Source organism: Aptenodytes forsteri, unplaced genomic scaffold (genome assembly GCF_000699145.1).
Source record: "Aptenodytes forsteri isolate BGI_AS27 unplaced genomic scaffold, ASM69914v1 Scaffold65, whole genome shotgun sequence".
Classification (NCBI taxonomy): Eukaryota; Metazoa; Chordata; class Aves; order Sphenisciformes; family Spheniscidae; genus Aptenodytes; species Aptenodytes forsteri.
This window is the reverse complement of record NW_008795127.1, coordinates 290,642-309,868: the sequence shown is the minus strand read 5'-3', so window position 1 is coordinate 309,868 and position 19,227 is coordinate 290,642.

Sequence of the window (19,227 nt, the reverse complement as noted above, 5' to 3'; positions counted from 1 at the left end):
GTTGCAAAATACCATTTTTAAGGAAATTTGACTGTGACTCTACCCTGTCTAGTAACAGAGGTTCTTAGCCTGCTCCTCTAACCTTGGTAGGAGGGCCTCTAACCAGTCAAACACTAGTCTGGACTTTATCTTTAAGAATTGAAGCCACAGCAAGGATGATACAGATAAAATATTTTTCCCACCAGTCTGCAATGAGATTAAAACGTTTAGAGTACAAAGTTCTATACTGTTGGGATGTCTGTTGGTCTTAAATCATCATACAGTTTGATACCATCAGCACTGCGAGTTATAATTTACATTTACTAAAAAAAGGAAGGCTGGGAATTTTTTCAGTAGATCAGTACAGATAAATTTCACATCCACATCTGCTAAGATTAGAGGAGTGGAAAAAGCATACGGCTTCAGAAAATTTTTCTATTTAAGAAGCACTATGAATGGGGCCCTTTCCACAGACAGAAATGCAATTATCATTTTTTTGTGTATGTCCCAGTTAGAAGATCTAGGCTGCTTCTTCCAGCTGGGAATTTTTTCAGTAGATCAGTACAGATAAATTTCACATCCACATCTGCTAAGATTAGAGGAGTGGAAAAAGCATACGGCTTCAGAAAATTTTTCTATTTAAGAAGCACTATGAATGGGGCCCTTTCCACAGACAGAAATGCAATTATCATTTTTTTGTGTATGTCCCAGTTAGAAGATCTAGGCTGCTTCTTCCATCTTTCTTTTTTTTCTTCTTCTTTTTTTTTTTTTGTGTATGTCCCAGTTAATTTTTTTTTTTTTTTTTATTCATTACTCACTTTTCTGTATTCTTTCTGAATATAACATGGTTTGCATACTTTTAAGCTGCACAGTTTACCTGTAGGATTGAACAGTAGCTCAAAAAATTCCTACTGCTTTTTGGTTTTTTTTGAGTTCTGTATCAAGTCATTTCCATCTCTATTAAAGGATGTTCTAGCTGTCCTTTTTACCAAGACTCTTCTTTTTTTCCTCCTTGTTTGAGGTTAAGAAGCATGGTTTGATCAGAGGACAGCAGTTATGCATGAGAGACTGCTCTATGCTAAAGTAGAAGGTTTCTCATGCCTTGCATTCCTGCCTCTTGATTGGTATGATGTGCGTTTTGATTTATTATTTAGAATCACTTTCCTACTGTATATGAAATTTAAAGTTTTCAAAAATAAAAATTGAATTTAATATTATTTCAGTAATAAAAATGGTACATGTGTAAAAATTCTGTTTACATATTCTTCTGAAAAGATGAATTAAACTCACTCTGTTCAAGGTACCATTTTTCAGTGTGTCAAAACAACCATTACATGGTCTATATTAAGGTCAGAGTTGTTGTTACCTGGTGTTTAGCCATTAGTGTTTCAATAAGCAAGTATAAAAATTAATGGGAAATGATTCCAAATTCAGCTGGAGAATTTTAAACCCCTTTTTCACATATGTACAATCAGATAAAATCCTACAAATAAGTGACAATGTGAGGCTGGCAAAAAAAAAGTCAAAAGTTGAGACTGTAGGTCCACAATAAAACTTCTTTACCTATATTTTAGCTGATTTAACCTCAGTCAACAAAGGCTGGTAAATACATTCTAGTTTACCAACTTTATGGTTTTGTTTAGAGTATGATAGTAGCAGTAATCCACTCAAACATTCACATAGCTAGATTCAGACTTACACATCCTGCTTCTGTCTTTTAATATTTTTTATTAAGGATAACAAAGCATTGGATTCTATGAATTTTGCTTTCACGTCTCCTCAAAGGCTTCATACCTTTCTGATTTTCTAAATTATTTGAATATTAACAGCAGTGATCTGTACAGTAACCTTTATTCTGATCTCACTTGCAATGTTTTTACTGTTCAAGTCTAATGGGTCTAATTTTCACTCTTAAAATCCCGTTATTTCACTTGGGCCAGGTTAATTTTGTTTGTACACGATTTGTACATGAAGTCCCTTTACAGGGAAAGAATGGGAAAGAGCTATAGTGTAAATAAGAATCATAGACTTCTGTAGGGATTACTCCTAATGATGCTTATTTTATACAGATATAAAAGTAATATCAGGCCAGTATCAAGTGACTCAGTATTAGACGCTTCAGATTAGTGACAGAAGCTTGCATTAGAAAGAAAATTGTGGAACCATTTTTCTAAAAAAAAACCCAGGAATAGTGACACAGAAATAAGATACACATTTTTTCACAAACAGGCAATGAATTTTAACAGAGCAGCTGGCCTTTTTTGATATGAATGTTGGAGATCCATGTTTGAACAGTTTAAGAGGCAGCCTTGCAACTTGGATAACAATAGGGGTCTGCCAAACTGAGTCATGGCAATTATCCATACACAATCAGTTACTTTTCAACTCCGCTACAAGTCATGGGCATACATGTTGGAACACTGCTTCCTCCTCTCTTCTCTCCTCTAAACCAATCTTTAATTAACGGTTCCAATCTTTTATATTTGATGTGCTACACAGAAATAGACTTTATAAAATATCCTGCACTATATAACTTGGATTACAAAGACAGTATAATTTTAAAAATTAAACATCTGCTTTGGGAATATACTTCCTAACATATAAACTAGAGCTTTCTGAGCCACTGGGAATATGTGCACCTCTGAAAGCCAAAATGACGCTGATAAACCTTCAGGGCTTGCCAGGTCTGCAGGGCTCCCAATCTGAACAGATGGATTGGTTGGTACAATTTGAGAGTCTTGCTTTTTTTGCCTTTTTTTTTTTTTTAAACAGCATAACCCCTACCTTGTAAACAAGCCTCCAAGCACAGAAAACAAAAAAAATATATTTAATGGCCCCCTGTTTTGTTTCATTATTTACAACCCTCACATGTCCTTCCCCAGCTGAGTAATGCTCTTTGATGATTATATCTCCAAAGAACATTGCTGTGATCACGTAATATGCTGTGGAACCGTAGATAATCAATCAAAAGGAGAGAAACAGAGAAAGCAACTTTCTGACTTTTTAAAAACTGATTTAGTTCTTATGAAAATGCCAAATTGTCAGCTTTGAGATTGTTCTTATGAAAATGCCAAATTGACAGCTTTGAGATTGAAATAATCTTTTCAAAAGATGAATAGGAATAGTGAAAATTATACTATATTAAACCAATGTGTTCTCCCCCTGAAGGCACAACTTTTATAAGCTGAAGATGTCTGTCTCCGTAGTCCAGTTAGTCAAGGTCCCAATATGTTTCTTGATCTCTAGTACGGGAGCACCTCTGGTAGTGGTTTTGTGATACTGACATTAGCAAACTGGGAGTTCTGGGAATATAGACATCACCAATTCATTTCATATACTGTAAATCAATTTCTTTTTGTCACCTTGAAGCTGGTGAGATCAAAGCTTGTGGCCTACTGTCCTCAAGAGGTCAAAATATTTTTACCATAAAAACATAACTTTGTAAAACAATAAATAGGTTGGCGATTTGGTCTATAGTTTAGCTTTGAGTGAAAATTTATTTACATGAAGAATTTGTATTACTACTATCAAAACTGATATAAGGCTGTGAAAACGCATACCTTGTAGACTTACTGGATGAAACATATTGTATGAATCATGATGATTCATCCTTATAACAATTTAAGTGTGAGAATAAAAATAAACATCAAAAGAAATTTGCAGCGATGCTTCACACGTGAATAGAGTAACTTAGTTGTTACTGTTGTCACTAAGACAACTTACTGAGTTTCATTTAATGAGCATACTTTTGAATATTTGTACTGTTATCAATGCCCAAATTTATATTTTTTTTTCTTTCTTTTCTCCACTCCACCCCTTTAATTGCATTTTGGTGTTCATCTTGTCATGAAGACCCAGGGCTGAACAGCTACAGCTGCAGCTGTTCCACAATCCAAAATCAAAGTGGTATATTAATAAAGGTGAACGTCTTCCAAAGTCTGACTTGGTTTTTATTTTTCTCCAATTATTAACATGCGTGTTAGCATAAACTGGTAGTTTGAATAAATGCCATGCTTTTACAATTCTGATAATAACACAAAATGTTTTGGGGGAGCAGTTCAATATTTTTTTCAGAAATTAAAGAATATAGAAGGTTCTAAGTATACGAATTGAATTCAGCCTTTTGGAGCCTCGTGGCCAGATGTAGTTTTGGGGCAATGTTACTTGTCAAGTTGGCTGCTCTTCTAAGCCAAAGGTCACTGAGAGCCTAGATCTGTCAAGGTATGTTAGGGAATTCGTGCTCATACAGAGGAACACTATGAAGAGTTTGACATAATTTGGGATTCACAGAATCATCCCACAGACCTCATCTGTCTTTTAAGAGGGATACCACAGATGTTTGTTGTCCTATGGCTACCCAGTGATAACTGCACATTTGAACATAAGAGACTGAGTAAGTATGGTATCATTGTTTATGTTTGCAGGCTAGAAATGTGCTCATCTTTATTACTGCAGATTTCACAATCAATGCTTAGGTTAAAAAGCAATCACCCCACCTCCCCCCCATTTCTTTGAAACATTGAAGAGTGAACAGTATCCTGCAGGGAAGAGAACTGGCGTAGAGCTATGCTGCATGGAGAATCTGACAGAGCTCCATTTTTACTTTTATGAAGTAGTATTTGTGACTCAATTTGCCTATTTAATCTTGTAAAATTGTCATCTATGGGGTTAGCTTCTTTCCAGAGACTTTTTAAGAATGGAAAGTAGCATCTCTGGTAATCATAGCAATGTTATGTTGTTTCAATGTTTTCATACCAGCAATAAAATAGATACAATGCAGAGCACGGGCAAAGCAATTAAACTTCCGTTGGGTTGACCTATCAATGGATTTTAAATGTGAGTGGGATAAACAAAAGCATTGATTATCTAATTAATCTGATTAGGGAATCACTAGACAAAAGAAAATGGAAATTATAAATTTGGATAGGGCTTATGTTTGGAGAAGCCAAATGGAAGAAAGGAAAAATATTGAGTTCCTTAAAGGAATATGATTTTCAATGCAAAATTCTCAAGAAAAGAAGTAACTCTGAGTAGGAAAGTGTTTACTATTAGGTGTTCATTATTTTCATGATATGTCTTTATTGGTTATAAGAACTAAAGTGAATCATTCTTTGATAAGTTTTCTGGAACTTATGCAAAGCTCAAATCTCTCCCTCCTTCCACTAAAATCTCTGAAGAAGTGAGCTATAAAATCAGAGTGATCACAAAGCTTGTTAGCTCTGGAAAGTCTCTATTAAGTTACTCGGGAAGTGCTAGAGAAGGCTGGATTGCACCCAGATGTCAGAAAAAAACCCAGCTTTGCAAGATCTAGTATCTCAGCAGACAGAGTATATGTATGCCAGTCAGTCTGCCAGAGAAGTAAAAACTCAAAACTGGTGACTAGAGTCTGCAGAGTTCCAGTGTACCTTAAAACGCATAGGTTCAACATGATGAAATCGGAACAGAACGTTCGGGTGAATGTCAACCACGTTACACTTTTATGTAGGCTGTTCAGCCTGTGTGACATTCCGAGTGGGCATACTATAGCTCTTTCCATATCAGTTATCCATAAGAAGAAATGTAGGTAAGCCTAAACAGAGTAGTGCGCCTACTTCAGTTTTCAAAACCTGTTTTTACAGTACAGTTTATGAATATCAAGAATTTTGTATCCATTGTTTCTGTGTCTTTTTTTTTCTGAAGAACAAAAAGATTCTATGCAGCCTTTATTTCCTTTCATTATATGTCTTGTCATACAGGTTTCCTCCTTTTGAGTCAGGTATTTCAAAGTATTATAAGAAAACAATTTCAAACTACTGTTACATACAATCAAGCAATACATATGTGGTTTGGGTTATGTTTGGCAAGTAAATACTAAAACTATTTATGATATTTATGAGAGATACTATTGCTAAAAGTAGTAAGTGACATGCTGCTATGATTTTCATGTAAAGGAGTAATAAAAAAAAAACCAACAAAACCAAACCACTTGGCATAAGAAAAGCTGGTGCATTACAGCAGGCACACATGAATGTAATTCACAGTAAGTCCTACAGGACAGCTTGAGTGCTGTAGAGGCACTCAAGCAGATATCACCAGGGTCAGAGACTTAAACAGATGAATCTTGCTTTGGCCCATGGCTGCTCAGATTGTGCCCTTTGATTGAATCTGATGCATTCAGATAAAAGGCCCTAGTGGCATATGCTTCCCATTGAAGAAGCCTATTTTTTGAGCTGTTAAGAAATCTAGAGAGTAAAACATGGCAACACATGCAGCACATCCTCTGGGATATTTGCTTTCTTATACGTTAATGAAGATTAAAGTATAAGAATGTGCAGACATCACTTTAACAGATAATTAATGATGATTGATTTTTTTATACTAATTTACAGTGTAACTTTAATTCAGGTTAAAAAAAAAAACAAGCTTGAAAACTTCCTGAGATGCCCAGGGCTTTGGTGTTCAAAATGCACTGACGTAAGTTCAGTATAAATGCAAGCTTTGGTGTGCCCAAATTGTCAACGTGACAAAACAAAGAAAAGCTATTAACATTACATCATTTTTGGAACATGCAGCTTTTGAGAAATAGTCTTTTGCCTATGCAATTTTGCTTTACTCTAATCTTTGCTTTTTTGACCTAACCATACTATCACTTCTTTCAAGGGGTGCATTCCATTGTAGCCAGATTCTTACTTGCTTTTAACTCAGTATGTACAGATTTAGTTGTGGCTGTTTTTTTATCCATGCCTTTTGAACTATCTGCTCTGTCATTCCACCAAATATTTGATCTTCACATTTTGCCTTATTAATAGGAGCTGTAATGGAGCCATTGTGGACAAGTAGTTTCTTATTGGTAGAAACGTGCCAAAAAAACAGATCATAAAGCCACAGAAGAAGGTGGATGAGCATTTTCTCCTTTTTGCTACCACCACATAGTATCATGCTTTGTAGGTTGCTGTTACACACATCATGCCTCAGCAGAGGCAGCATTAAGCAAAACATCAAATCTTGTAGTTGTTTACAACTGTTAGATTCTGGGGTTTCAGTTGCTTGACTGAATGATTCTCCCCAAGGATGTCAACTGAATCAAGTCAGCAAATAATTACATTTTTAATATTCTTGTGGGAAAGCTGTTTGTCTGCCAAGTGGTAGCCAGTCATAAGAACAAACTTAACCAACTCCTGTCCTTAACAGACTCCTGTTCTAGGTGTTATCTTCAGGTGCATATCTCGGTTTACACCTACTTACATTTACATCTACTCCATTTATTATCTGAATGGGTAATGCTTGATTGAAATTTGCACTAAGTCGTCCCACCGTCCCCCTCGCCCACATTCTTGGCCATAATCACAAGAATTGTGCTCTCCTTGCCTCATTATCTGTTTTTGTTGTTTCATTATCATTTTATCCTCTGAGAGTGGAAAAGATTAATGCAAGACCACCTCTCCTGATCACGTGTCAGGCTACCCTACGGATGATGTGCTGAAGACATGGAATAGCACCTCCGCACCCTCTGGGTGTCAGACTTTTCTAGTCTGGTCGGACATAACGCCTTAGATAGGGATCAAGAACAGATATTGGAAAGAAAAAGTGATGAAATATGTTTGAGAATAGGTTAAGAATTGCAATAGAAAGTTACATTCTTCATAACTTTGACCCGTTTATGTATGATTACAACATTCCAGCTTGCTATGGAACTCTACAGTTTGTAACAAGCTGAATGAAAGGGGGTCCTTTTCTGTATTAAATTTTAACAGTTATTGGAATAAATGCCACCTGGTCTTTTGCCTTTAGTTTCTAGTCAATAGTTCAGGATTTTTTCAGAAGTACATCCTGTGTTGGCTAAGCCCAAGGCCTATAAAGCAGAGAGCATGTGAGAGCTATGTCAATCCATGTAAAAGGGACTATATTCCAAATTCTATTTTGTGCGTATTTTGAAGAAATGAATATTTGCTTGTGCCTACTCTTTTACTCCTTAAAAAAATAATTAAAATAGTGCCAAAGGTGTTTAAACAAATGTCTTATTTCAAATTAGCAAAAACCTTAGAAAAGTACTTTTTCACCCATCCAATATGCAGATCACACTATTTAGTCTGTTTATATTTGCTTTTACTTGAAGTTTTGAAAGTAGCATTGCCACTATGTCCAGATGAGTGGAGTAGTTTCAACGATTATAAAATAAGGAAGGGAAGGAATTTTTTAGAATATTCCACAGTCAAGATTTCAATCAAAGAATAAAAAATCAGTATACTAGAAGCAACAGTCACATTCCCTTACTACATTTATGGGCAAGGCATACTGGACCATGAAACATTTTCACGGAGCAGTGCAGAAGCATTTACCTTCTCAACTGCCTCGGTTAGTGGAAGGGCAAATAATCTTTTACCATGATTTCTCTTGCCAAACTTCACTTGTTGATGTTTTGCAATAGGATGACCTATCCTCTGGAGGTACTTGTCTCGGCCTTGACTATAGAAGGAAGACCAGATGCCTAACTTTTGTACGGCTTAAGTTAGGTTAAATGAGTCTTACTCTTCAATACACATAGAAAGCAAGATCAGGAGATCTGCCTATGATCCCAAATTTGTCAGAGATATATTATGTGATCTTGATTTGATATTGTGTTATCTCCATGAGTAAAATCAGTAAGTTAGTGAATTAGAGACAGTCGTACTCATCTAATACTCTGGATTACAGTGGGAAATAAATTAATATTGTGTGAAAATAGTAACACTCTAAAAAACACTGTAGAGGGTTGAAATAAAACTAAAGGTTATTTAAAAATGAATGCTTATAGAAGTCTATGAGATACTCTTATGGAGGTAAACTAAAGATTCTTATTTGAAGCACATTGTTAGAGACGAATAACAAATGGTAACTAGAACCACTTTGTAAAAAACTCAGTCATAACAGCTTGCCTAGTGCAAAAAGCTTCCTTCTAATGGACAAGGATTTTTTCAGAACATCACTTAAACATGATTCACGTTACATAAAAAGCATTTGAGCTTTTTTTTACTTTTGTTGGTGTTACTTAAGCAAAAAGAATTTGTTGCTATTGAGAGAGAATGGGAGATTAAAAGATTAAATCAGCCCGCTACACAAGATTATCACAACAAAATGATTTATGATAGCCAAATGGGAAAAAATAATATTTTTCTTAAACTTCATTATTATATATATAGTGAGGAGAGTTAATATTTTTTAAAGTCTTTGCTCCTTCAGGCTAATGACTTAAGAATCCAATGCTTGCAACCACAGATACAGCTATGATCAATTATTTAAAATGCCTTTCTCTTCTCCCCCACCCTCCCCTTTTTTGGTAGAATTCACTGTAGCACTCACTCAGACCCTGCTGGTACAAATCAGTTTTCACAGGGAGGAGGTGGTTTACCGCTGGATGTGCTTGCCCGTCTGCAGTTTTCCAGTCTAAATATTTTCTGCAATTCTTTTTTGGCACTTCTAGCAAATATTTTATTTCCTTCTATGCTAAACGCACTTGTGCTGTTGCCAGTTACTTCGTCAGTCCATATTCCACAAACTGTTATACTGACCCGATGTCACTACTTCCTTATGAGGAAATTTTCCTCTCTACCTGTTTAAATGATGACACTTGTAGCAGCAGCCAATTTTCTGGATTAAAAAAGAAGCCATTGCTGAGTACTGAGCTCCTAGAGATAAAATAAACCCCACAGTTTTACATTTCCTAGGGTTACAAAGTGAAAAAGGGAACTTGGTCTGACAGCCCACAGCTCCAGGAGCTTGCTGCTGTTGGGAAGGGTTAGCAGCAAGAATTTCAGGAGAAATAGATATGAGAGAGTGCATAGCCTGCAGGTAGGTATGTGGGAAAAGGTGTGGAAAAGTGGGTGGACTAGCAACTTGTCAGAGTTTGGTGGAAGAAAGAGGTCAGTATTTCTGTTACCATATGCAAGGATAATTGAATAAAAGACTCCAGTATTGTGCAAGAAGTGAAATGAGAGGATGCAGGAATTGAATTTGCTGCATTCTCTGTTTCAAATTCAATCATCAATTATCCCTTTATGTAGCCATAGAACCAAGAGAAAGTAGAGATGAGAAGATCATCCATCATCCAAATGAGGAAATGTAAGTTGTTTTTTGTGGTGGGGGTTTTTTGTCTGTGTTTTTGATTTTTTTTTAAAGCTCTTATACTCCTACATAGAGATCTAAGGGTTAAACAGAGCTACAGCTGTTACTCTAAAGGTAACTAGCTAGCATGTTCTATATTATACAGAACAAACAACATCCTTAATGTTTACAGTGTAGTATTGACCAAGCAGTTTTGTACTTTTTCTCTGTTCTAATTGACTGGCAAGCAATGCATAGGACCAGAACAACAGATTCCCTAATGTTAATAAAATAATGCCCAGAGTATGGAAAACATTGTTTCTTAATAGGATATGTAACATTTGTATTCAAGTTCCATGTCTAATTATATTTTAGAAGACTTAAAAACATTGACATTTACATTCCTTAGTGAGGAATACCCAGTTTGAAATTTTACCACAAAAGCTAATGACCCTATTAACTCTAATTTGTTTACTCACCAGTCTGGAACAGTTTCTTCTACAGGTACCTCTTTGATGTTCAAAATTAAGCTTCCTAGAGGCTTGAGAAATTAAATGCTAAAGGAGATAAATTATCCAACAGTTGCCTTAAAGATAAGGACTGCCCCTCCCACATTGTTTTAAAATGATTTTTTCTGATGAACACAAAAACATGATTGCTAAACACGTCAGGCTCTCCCACAGGTTTGCTAGGACATAATAGGCAGTTCTAAGTTTGGCCATTTAGGAGAGTGCCTAATTATATCAGGCAATATAAAACCAAGATTTTTTTTTAAACTGAGATTTAATCTTCAAAGTGCAAATGTAATTAGTTATTATTTCATAGTCTGTATTTTTGAGTTTGGAATTTGCATAATATCTCAAATATGACCTCCAGCAGCTCCTGGTTAGCATGAACCACTTGCTATGGCAAGTGTAATTTCTGTATTTATACAGAACCTACTTAGTCATAGACTTACATATATTCTTTGTTCTACTTAGTATTGTCCAGTACATACATTTTTTGTCCAATCTTAAAGATGTAATAATGTTATTTGCAAGAAAATGTGACATAAAAAAGGGCCTGTTTTCAGCTACAGTGTGAATAAAAAACCCTAAGTTTGTGATAGTCAGCTCAGCTTATTTACGATTATGACTCTTAAACTCTGCAACAGTGCACCAAAAGGAATGGGGTCATGGTTTCAAACCCTGTAGACAGCAGCGGTTTTTAGCTTCCTAAGACATTCCCCTGAATGAAGCACTGGCTCCCACTGAATTCTTCACTAACAACTGAACATGAACCCAGAGATCACCACTAATCAGTTCTTGCTAGATACCAGAGGTGAAAGCTAGTGCCTCACACAAAGAAAGAACAACCATTCCCAGCACAGGGCAGATGCTGAGGGATCCCAGCATGATTCTAGTCCATACGTGTATCAGCTGCAACTGGGGAGGCAATAATGAGTGCAACCGAGCCCTTGCTGAATGCCTCTCTGCAATATGGAGCAGGTTCCTTAACAGGGCATCAAGGATCTTGTAAAGCAGAAACCTCCAGTAAGTTTCTGCTGGCATTCAGAATAAGGCCACTCATCTAAAATACAGAGATATAGTATAAATCCATTAAAAAACCAAAACAAAACCCCCCACAACAAAAAACCCCAAACAGATCCTTAGAAGACTTCAGAAGACAGCTATGCTTTCTCCAGCAAAAATTCTCTGTGTTTAAAGAGCCTCAAGAAGTGCCAGATGGCTAGTCCCATTTTTTATCTTTGTGAAAGAGCATCCAGAATGTTCATCCTTAATTTGGTTCAGAGTTTTCTGGTGGATGGGAGGACTCAGTTCTTCCATCATATTTTGATGAGAAGAATATTTATCATCTGACAATATCATGCGTTGGTGGGTATGGAGAATCATATCACTTTCTCTTTTCAGAAGAGTTATGAATCCAAATCCAGCTACAACTAGTGGGTGAATGACATCCTTCTGAAAATGTTAAGCAAATTCTGGAAAATCAGGCATGAAACTGAACTGCAGATAAGGAAACATAAGGTTAAGGGATTCTGAGAAGCCCTTCAGCTCTCATACAGCAGCTGGTGGTTTTGAGAAAGAAACCAGTTCTCTGTAATATCACACTGCCATGAGGAACGATGTGGGTTGTATCTGTTCCATCCTAAAGACTAGTGGGACAGGGGTGTGTTCTGTATTAGGTGTTCTTTCTTATCAAAAAATAATTTGTGATAAAATACATAGTTGAAGAAAAAAGGGCTATCTAAAATATTAATAACAAATGGGAGATCTCTAGGCAGTTTTTTGGATTTGAGAGGCAATGATTGTTCCCAAGACAATGGAACTTTGGATTGACTTCAAAATTTGTTTCCAAATCCTACATACATTGGGACTTCAGTGAACTTTTGAATACCAAGATTTCAAGGCCTATGAAACCTGTTAGCCTTGTGAGAACAATGACAACTGGTTAAAGGTTTTCTTTCACTGTATGAATGGTACAGTGAGAAACTACTTCCTTACTTGGTCTTCTTAATAAAGATAATACTTTTAATTAGAACAGAGTTTTATGGCTCTCTAATACAGAGTTATCTCACTTTTTATCAAGCTCCAAACTTACTTCTGTAATGACAATGTCAACAAGAAAAAAATAGTTTGCCTAATTCCACACCAAGTAGAAGATCAGGTACAGAGGCATGTTAAAATGTTGACAATAGAACCAAAATATCAGGGTAATGTGAGGTGAACATCTACAGTATTTATTTGGAATTCGGTAAGAAGTCATCTTCATTCCAGATTGGGTACCTTCTGTTTCTTTAGAAAACCCTGAACTAGGAGCGCTTTGAAGTGTGACTATCAGAAGTTCAAAATCTCTAGAACTTCAATATGGTGTGTTTCCTACTGCTTAGACTTAGCTCAACAACATCTTTAAACCAGCTCAACAACATCTTTAAACTAGCTCAACAACATCTTTAAACCTTGGCGGTTCCAGAGCCATACTTTTATATGCCTACCTGCGTGGCAATATGGAAAATGCCAGAGCATAAATTGTAAATGGGACAACAACCTGAAAGAAGAATATATAGAGAATTTGGCTTTCTTTTTCTCTACAGTTTCAATTTAATTCTTCTTTCTTTTGGTATGAAAGGAACAGCTTCGTAGCATTCCATCTTGCACTGGAAGTCTTATAACTAAATATGTCCAATAACTAAATATGTCCTAAATTATTTATATAATATATTAATATAGACTTATAACTCCGGAATAATATTGACTTGTCTGTAATATAATATTCAGAGAATGGGAAAGTAAACTAATAATTTGCTGGAGAAGTAAAGAAAAACTACTGTATTGCTTTGCAGTTCTTTTAATCTTATAGTTATCAGAGACCAGGGACGCTTCAAAACGCCATAGTTTCTACAATATCCACTTGGTTTCAAGGAAGTTGTGACAATCACTTCAGGTTGATGCTAAGTCTCTAAGATCATAGCCGTCCCTGGCCCCCACCCTTTTAAAAGCACCAACATGTGTTTTACAACCTTGGTTATGTTCCATTGTTTCCTCTTCACTCTGGTAAATAAAATTACTCCATATAAGTAATTCCATAAGATTTCCTAGCATATATGGTCTTAGTAGTATATAGTAATTCCAAATGGAATTGAATCTGGCCAGGGATATCAAAGACAACATGAAAGGCTTCTATAAGTACATAGGTGACAAAAGGAACCCTAAGGAAAATGCAGGCCTGCTGCTCAAGGTTACACAGCGCATGGAAGAGGCTGAGGTACTGAATGCCTTCTTTACCTCAGTCTTTAGAAGCAAGACCATCCTTCAGAAATCGCAGGACCCAGAGACCAGGGGGAAAATCTGGAGCAAGAAAGACGTACCCTTGGTGGAAGAGGATCAGGTCAGGCAATACTTAAGCAAACTGGATGGGGGCCGTGATTGGATGCACCCACGAGTGCTGAGGGAGCTGGCAGATGTCATTGCCAGACCACTTTCAGTAACCTTTGATTGATCATGGAGATTAAGAGAAGTACCTGAAGACTGGAGGAAAGTAAATGTCACCCTTATCTTCAAGAAGGGCAAGAAGGAGGACCCGGGGAACTACAGGTCAATCAGCCTCACCTCAATCCCTGAGGAGGTGATGGAGCAGCTAATCCTGGAAACCACTTCCAGGCACATGAACGACAAGAAAATCATCAGAGGTAGTCAGCATGGCTTCACCAAGGAGAAGTCATGCTTGACCAACTGATAACCTTCTCATAGAAAAGCTGTTGAAGTATGGACTGGTTGAGCAGACAGTGAGGTGGCACTGCTGAGGCCACACTTGGAGTACTGTGTCCAGTTCTGGGCTCCTCAGTACGAGAGACATGGATATACTGGACAGAGTATATCCAGGCCCCAGACAGGGCCACAAAGATCAAGGGACTGAAACATCTTTCATATGAGGAAGGGCTGAGAGAAGAAAAGGCTCGGGGGGATCTCATCAATGTATATAAATATCTGAAGTGAGGGTACAAAGATGGAGCCAGGCTCTTTCCAGTGGTGCTCATGACAGGACAAGAGGCAATGGGCACAGACTGAAACATAGGATGCTCCATCTGAACATAAGGAAACATGTTTTTACTGTGAGAGTGGCTGACTACTGGAACAGGGTACCCAAAGAGGTTGTGGAGTCTCCATCCTTGGAGTTATTCAAAAGCCAGCCGGACATGGTCCTGGGCAACCTGCTCTAGGTGATCCTGCTTGAGCAGAGGTTTGGACAAGATGACCTCCAGAGGTCCCTTCCAACCTCAACCATTCTGTGATTCTGTAAAATACAGGTGGAAGGACAAATACCCATTTAGATATTCCAGAACTAAAAATTAGCAGGTGTTCACAGTGAAGTGAGCATGTCTGTGTTTATCTCAATCTGGAAACTTCAAAATCATAAATATTGAATCATTTCAGAGTACCGTGTGTGTGTCTTAGCGTGCACCAGCCAGCCAGTAACGTTCTCAGAAAAAAAAACCCCACAAGCCCAAACCTCGTGTTCTGCATCCCTCATCACAGGTTTTCACAGCTCTTCAAGCCTTTGTGGAAGACAGGTTAATAGAAGAATACCTGTATAATGTATTTTTCTTTCCACAGTCCTCTGGAAGTGTAGGGAGGGGTGACTCAGAACAAAGACAATAGTTCTCTTAATGCTGACAAGATTGGCAGCGATTTAGCTCCTCAAGGTACTTCACAAGGCTGGGGTGGCTCTTACCTTGGAGAAGGACCAAGCTGCTACAGCTTTCCACAGGAGATATATAGAAACTATGCTAACATTACTAATGCTGAAGTGCGTTACAGGATTCTCATGCATTCATATGCCTGCACAATAGCCCTTCATGGGGATTTTTCTGCCTATCCCCAAGCTCTCAGAGATAGTCATGTAGCAATTTGGACTTAGCCCAAATAAGAGGTGTGTAGGAGGAAGTTACAAGGTTCTTTACATGGTAATGGCCAGTTTTTCTGTTTTCCAGCTACTACTGCTCCTGCTTTGTACAATGTTTTCTTTCATAAATTTCCATTGCTCTATACATGTGTTTGTGCACACGTGCACACACAAAGTCTCCCATAAAATCTTCTGCTGAGATTCTCAACAGGATCTCTGTCACCAACAGAGGAAGAACAGTTTTTATTTTAAATTGTCCCAGGTCTCAAATTTTGGTCAGACTCATATTCTGAGTGATGGCATACATGAATATTTCCAGTTTTTGTTCATCACTTGCTATGCTTGGAAACAGGAGCTGACAATGAAAGCACCTCCTCAGTAAAAATTATTGCACCACTGCTCTTCACTCGAACAAGAAGAAAAAGATGCTGAGATCAAAAGAATAAAATAAAAGGTTAAAAGGAAATCAAACTTGAAAGAAGGAAAGAGAACAGTTAATTGGAGGGTCTGATTCAGATGTGTTCTTGCAGTGCTCGTTCCTAATTTACTATCTGCTCCTCATCTCTGCACAGCAGTCTAACAAGAATTCCACTGCCTCCTCATTTCCCCCCTGGCTGTGCCCCCTAGCTCAGACCCACGCTCCAGTGTTACAGCATTCCCCTCAGCTTTTTTCTACAATATTGAGCTTTGGGACCTTTATACATTCACCATCATCCCTGTAATTCTAGGGCAGCAGACCTCGATGTCGGCACTGATGGCCTAAGGATTAGAATATTGTATAAGGCAGGTTTTTGACTTCAGCTCTGTGAACTCAGTACTAACACTAGGGAGATACTTTCAAAGGCATAAACAGAGGAGACAAATCTACACAAAGAAACTGAAATGGAGCAGGCGGGAGGAGAGTGGAAAGAACAAATCAAGGTATTTTAGACTAAGAAAAGTGCCAGCTACCTTAAAGATCTCTAAACAAATGACAAAATATACATAGTAAGATTTCAGCTTGCGAGTAACTTGTTAATGTATAACATTTTAGAATAGCAGGAGATAAAGCTGTGTTTATAAGGAGAACTCTAATGCAGGGATTTGTTTCACGCAGACTAAATTAAAATCTGTATTATCACTTTGTTGAATTACTCAGAATCGGCATCATTTGCTTTCACCAATTTCAGGCTTTATAGATGCTGTATATCTACCTACAAAAAGACTTCCCAGAATGTTTGCTCTGAAAGACAGCATTGCTGTTTTTTTCAGATGCCTCCTTTCCTTAAATAAACAAATCAACAGGGGATGCATTCCCATTTATCCCATATCCTTCTATTTCTGCATGTTTCCAGCTGACTGCTAAGCTCCTCAATTCTAGAGACTGGTACACAATTAAAGCAATACGTTCTAAATAACACAGAATATACTGACAGAAAGAATAAAAGATTGGATTGCTGATGCTGATTTAACTTTTTCTTCAATTACTTCTTCCCTGTTTTTACTGCTGTCCTGTCCAGAAAGGTGTGGAGGTAATGTCCTTGACTGCCCTTGATGTCAAAGGTGCTTTATGACTCACAAAGAAGAATACGCTGGCTGCAAGTGATGTGAATAAGTAGTGGTTTGACCTTCCTGATATCAGGTGGACTACATGAAGACAGAGTAAGCTGCATGCAACATAGTAAAAATAGATTAGAAATGTTATAAAATCTGGGATAGTGCATTATTTGTCGTAATTCAGATTTCTCCCTGGGGGCCATTAGCAGTCTAACACTATCCTAGAATGTCACCTTTCCTAACTGGGTAGACACTACAGCATTGCAAAAAAGAAGTGTGTAGCATATGAAGTGTTATGCACAAAGGTTATTAAAAACATAAATAGTGAATTAATTGAATGGCAAAATAAATAAATGCAATTTCTGATTCTTTCGCAGCCTTTACTCCACAGTCAACTTTAAAACACCTTGCAAAAGGCAAAACGTCCACTTCAGTCATGTCCGCTTGTCCTGGTTTCGGCTGGGATGGAGTTAATTTTCTTCCTAGTAGCTGGTATAGTGCTGTGTTTTGGATTTAGGACGAGAATGATGTTGATAACACACTGATGTTTTAGTTGTTGCTGAGCAGTGCTTACACTAAGTCAAGGACTTTTCAGCTTCCCATGCTCTACCGACTGAGAAGGCTGGAGGTGCACAAGAAGCTGGGAGGGGGCACAGCCAGGACAGCTGACCCCAACTGGCCAAAGGGACATTCCATACCATGTGACATCATGCTGAACAAAAAAGTGGGAAGGTTGGCTGGGGTGGGACACCGCTGCTCAGGAACTGGCTAGGCATCAGTCAGTGGGTAGTGAGCAACGGCATTGTGCATCACTTGTTTTGTATATTCTTTTATCATTATTATTATTTTCCCTTCCTTTTCTGTCCTATTAAAATGTCTTTATCTCAACCCACAAGTTTTACCTTTTTTCCAATTCTCTCCCCCATATCCCACTGGGGGGAGTGAGCGAACGGTTGTGTGGTGTTTAGCTGCCTGCCGGGTTAAACCACGACACCACTGCTGATCATTAATTGCTTCAGAAAAAGACAGTATTTTATCCATCCTCTTTGGAGTTTGAGTATGAATGGTGAAGCAAAAGAGAGTGAAACTGAGTGAAACATGAAAAGCTTGATTTGTTAGGACCCCTGCTGTCTGAAAAGAGATCAAAGCTCAGGAGGAGGCTGTAAAAAGGCCGAATGCACTGCACAGAAACATGGCCCGTGGCAGCTGCTCTGGGCATGCTCTCACAACACAGGTGTATGTCGAAGTCTGCTCTGCCAGCTGAATCATGGGAGCATGTTACCTCTTCTCCTTCTTCATTATTTCAACTGCAGTCACTGAGGAGATATGGGCTTCATCCATCACAACGCATAAATTCACAGTGCGCAGATTCAGCACAGGCCTAATTAAAGCTTTTCCTTTCATTTGTGGAGATAATTAGACTTTCATCTCACCAGGAAGCTTCAGAAAGATCTATTTCTTTCTTCAATAAAAGCTACATCAAACAAAAGCAGATTTTAATCGTCTTTTCTTTGGGGCATGAGTCAATAATGAAAGATGTCATGGGTAACAAAAATTGTGTGCAGGGGGAAAAAAGGAGGGAAAAAAACCCAAGCTATGTTCTTTAATTAACATCATGTTTGCAAACACCATTAATTTCTCCCATTAAAATGATTTTTATCTACAACTGATTGTTGATAAAACAATCGATTTGAACATCTCATCTGTTTCACCGCTATGCAGGAACCCATCTGCTGTGCTGTAAAGCAGGAATCATGCAGACTGTTAAGCAACATGTGAGAACAATAAAAAATGCATATGTGTGCGTCAGGGATTTGTGAGGCTCACTGCAGGGCAAGGGCCACCTTTTCTCAGAACATGTATAAAAAATGATTTGGTAGTAAGCCAAAGGACAAAATGTCACAAAGATCACAGTGCATAAATAACAAATGAATTAATATGTGCAGGAAGAAAGGGTTCCATCTGTGTTGGGGAGCATTGGAAAATAAGGAGATTTCAGATATATTTAACACCACATCATGAGCTGCTGTGATGTAATATTAGATGACAAACATGCCGAGCTTACTGCCTTTGCCTTTTTCTGTAGTAGTAGCATCAGAGCACAAGCTTCCTTTCCTATTACCTTTCTCACTGGTGCAATGGGGAAGTATTTTTGGCTTCAGGCCCACTGCACATAATTTATTTAATCATTTGACACAGTGCTTCTGTACGGATTGCTTGGTGCGCAGGCTCACAAAGAAGGTGTAGCTG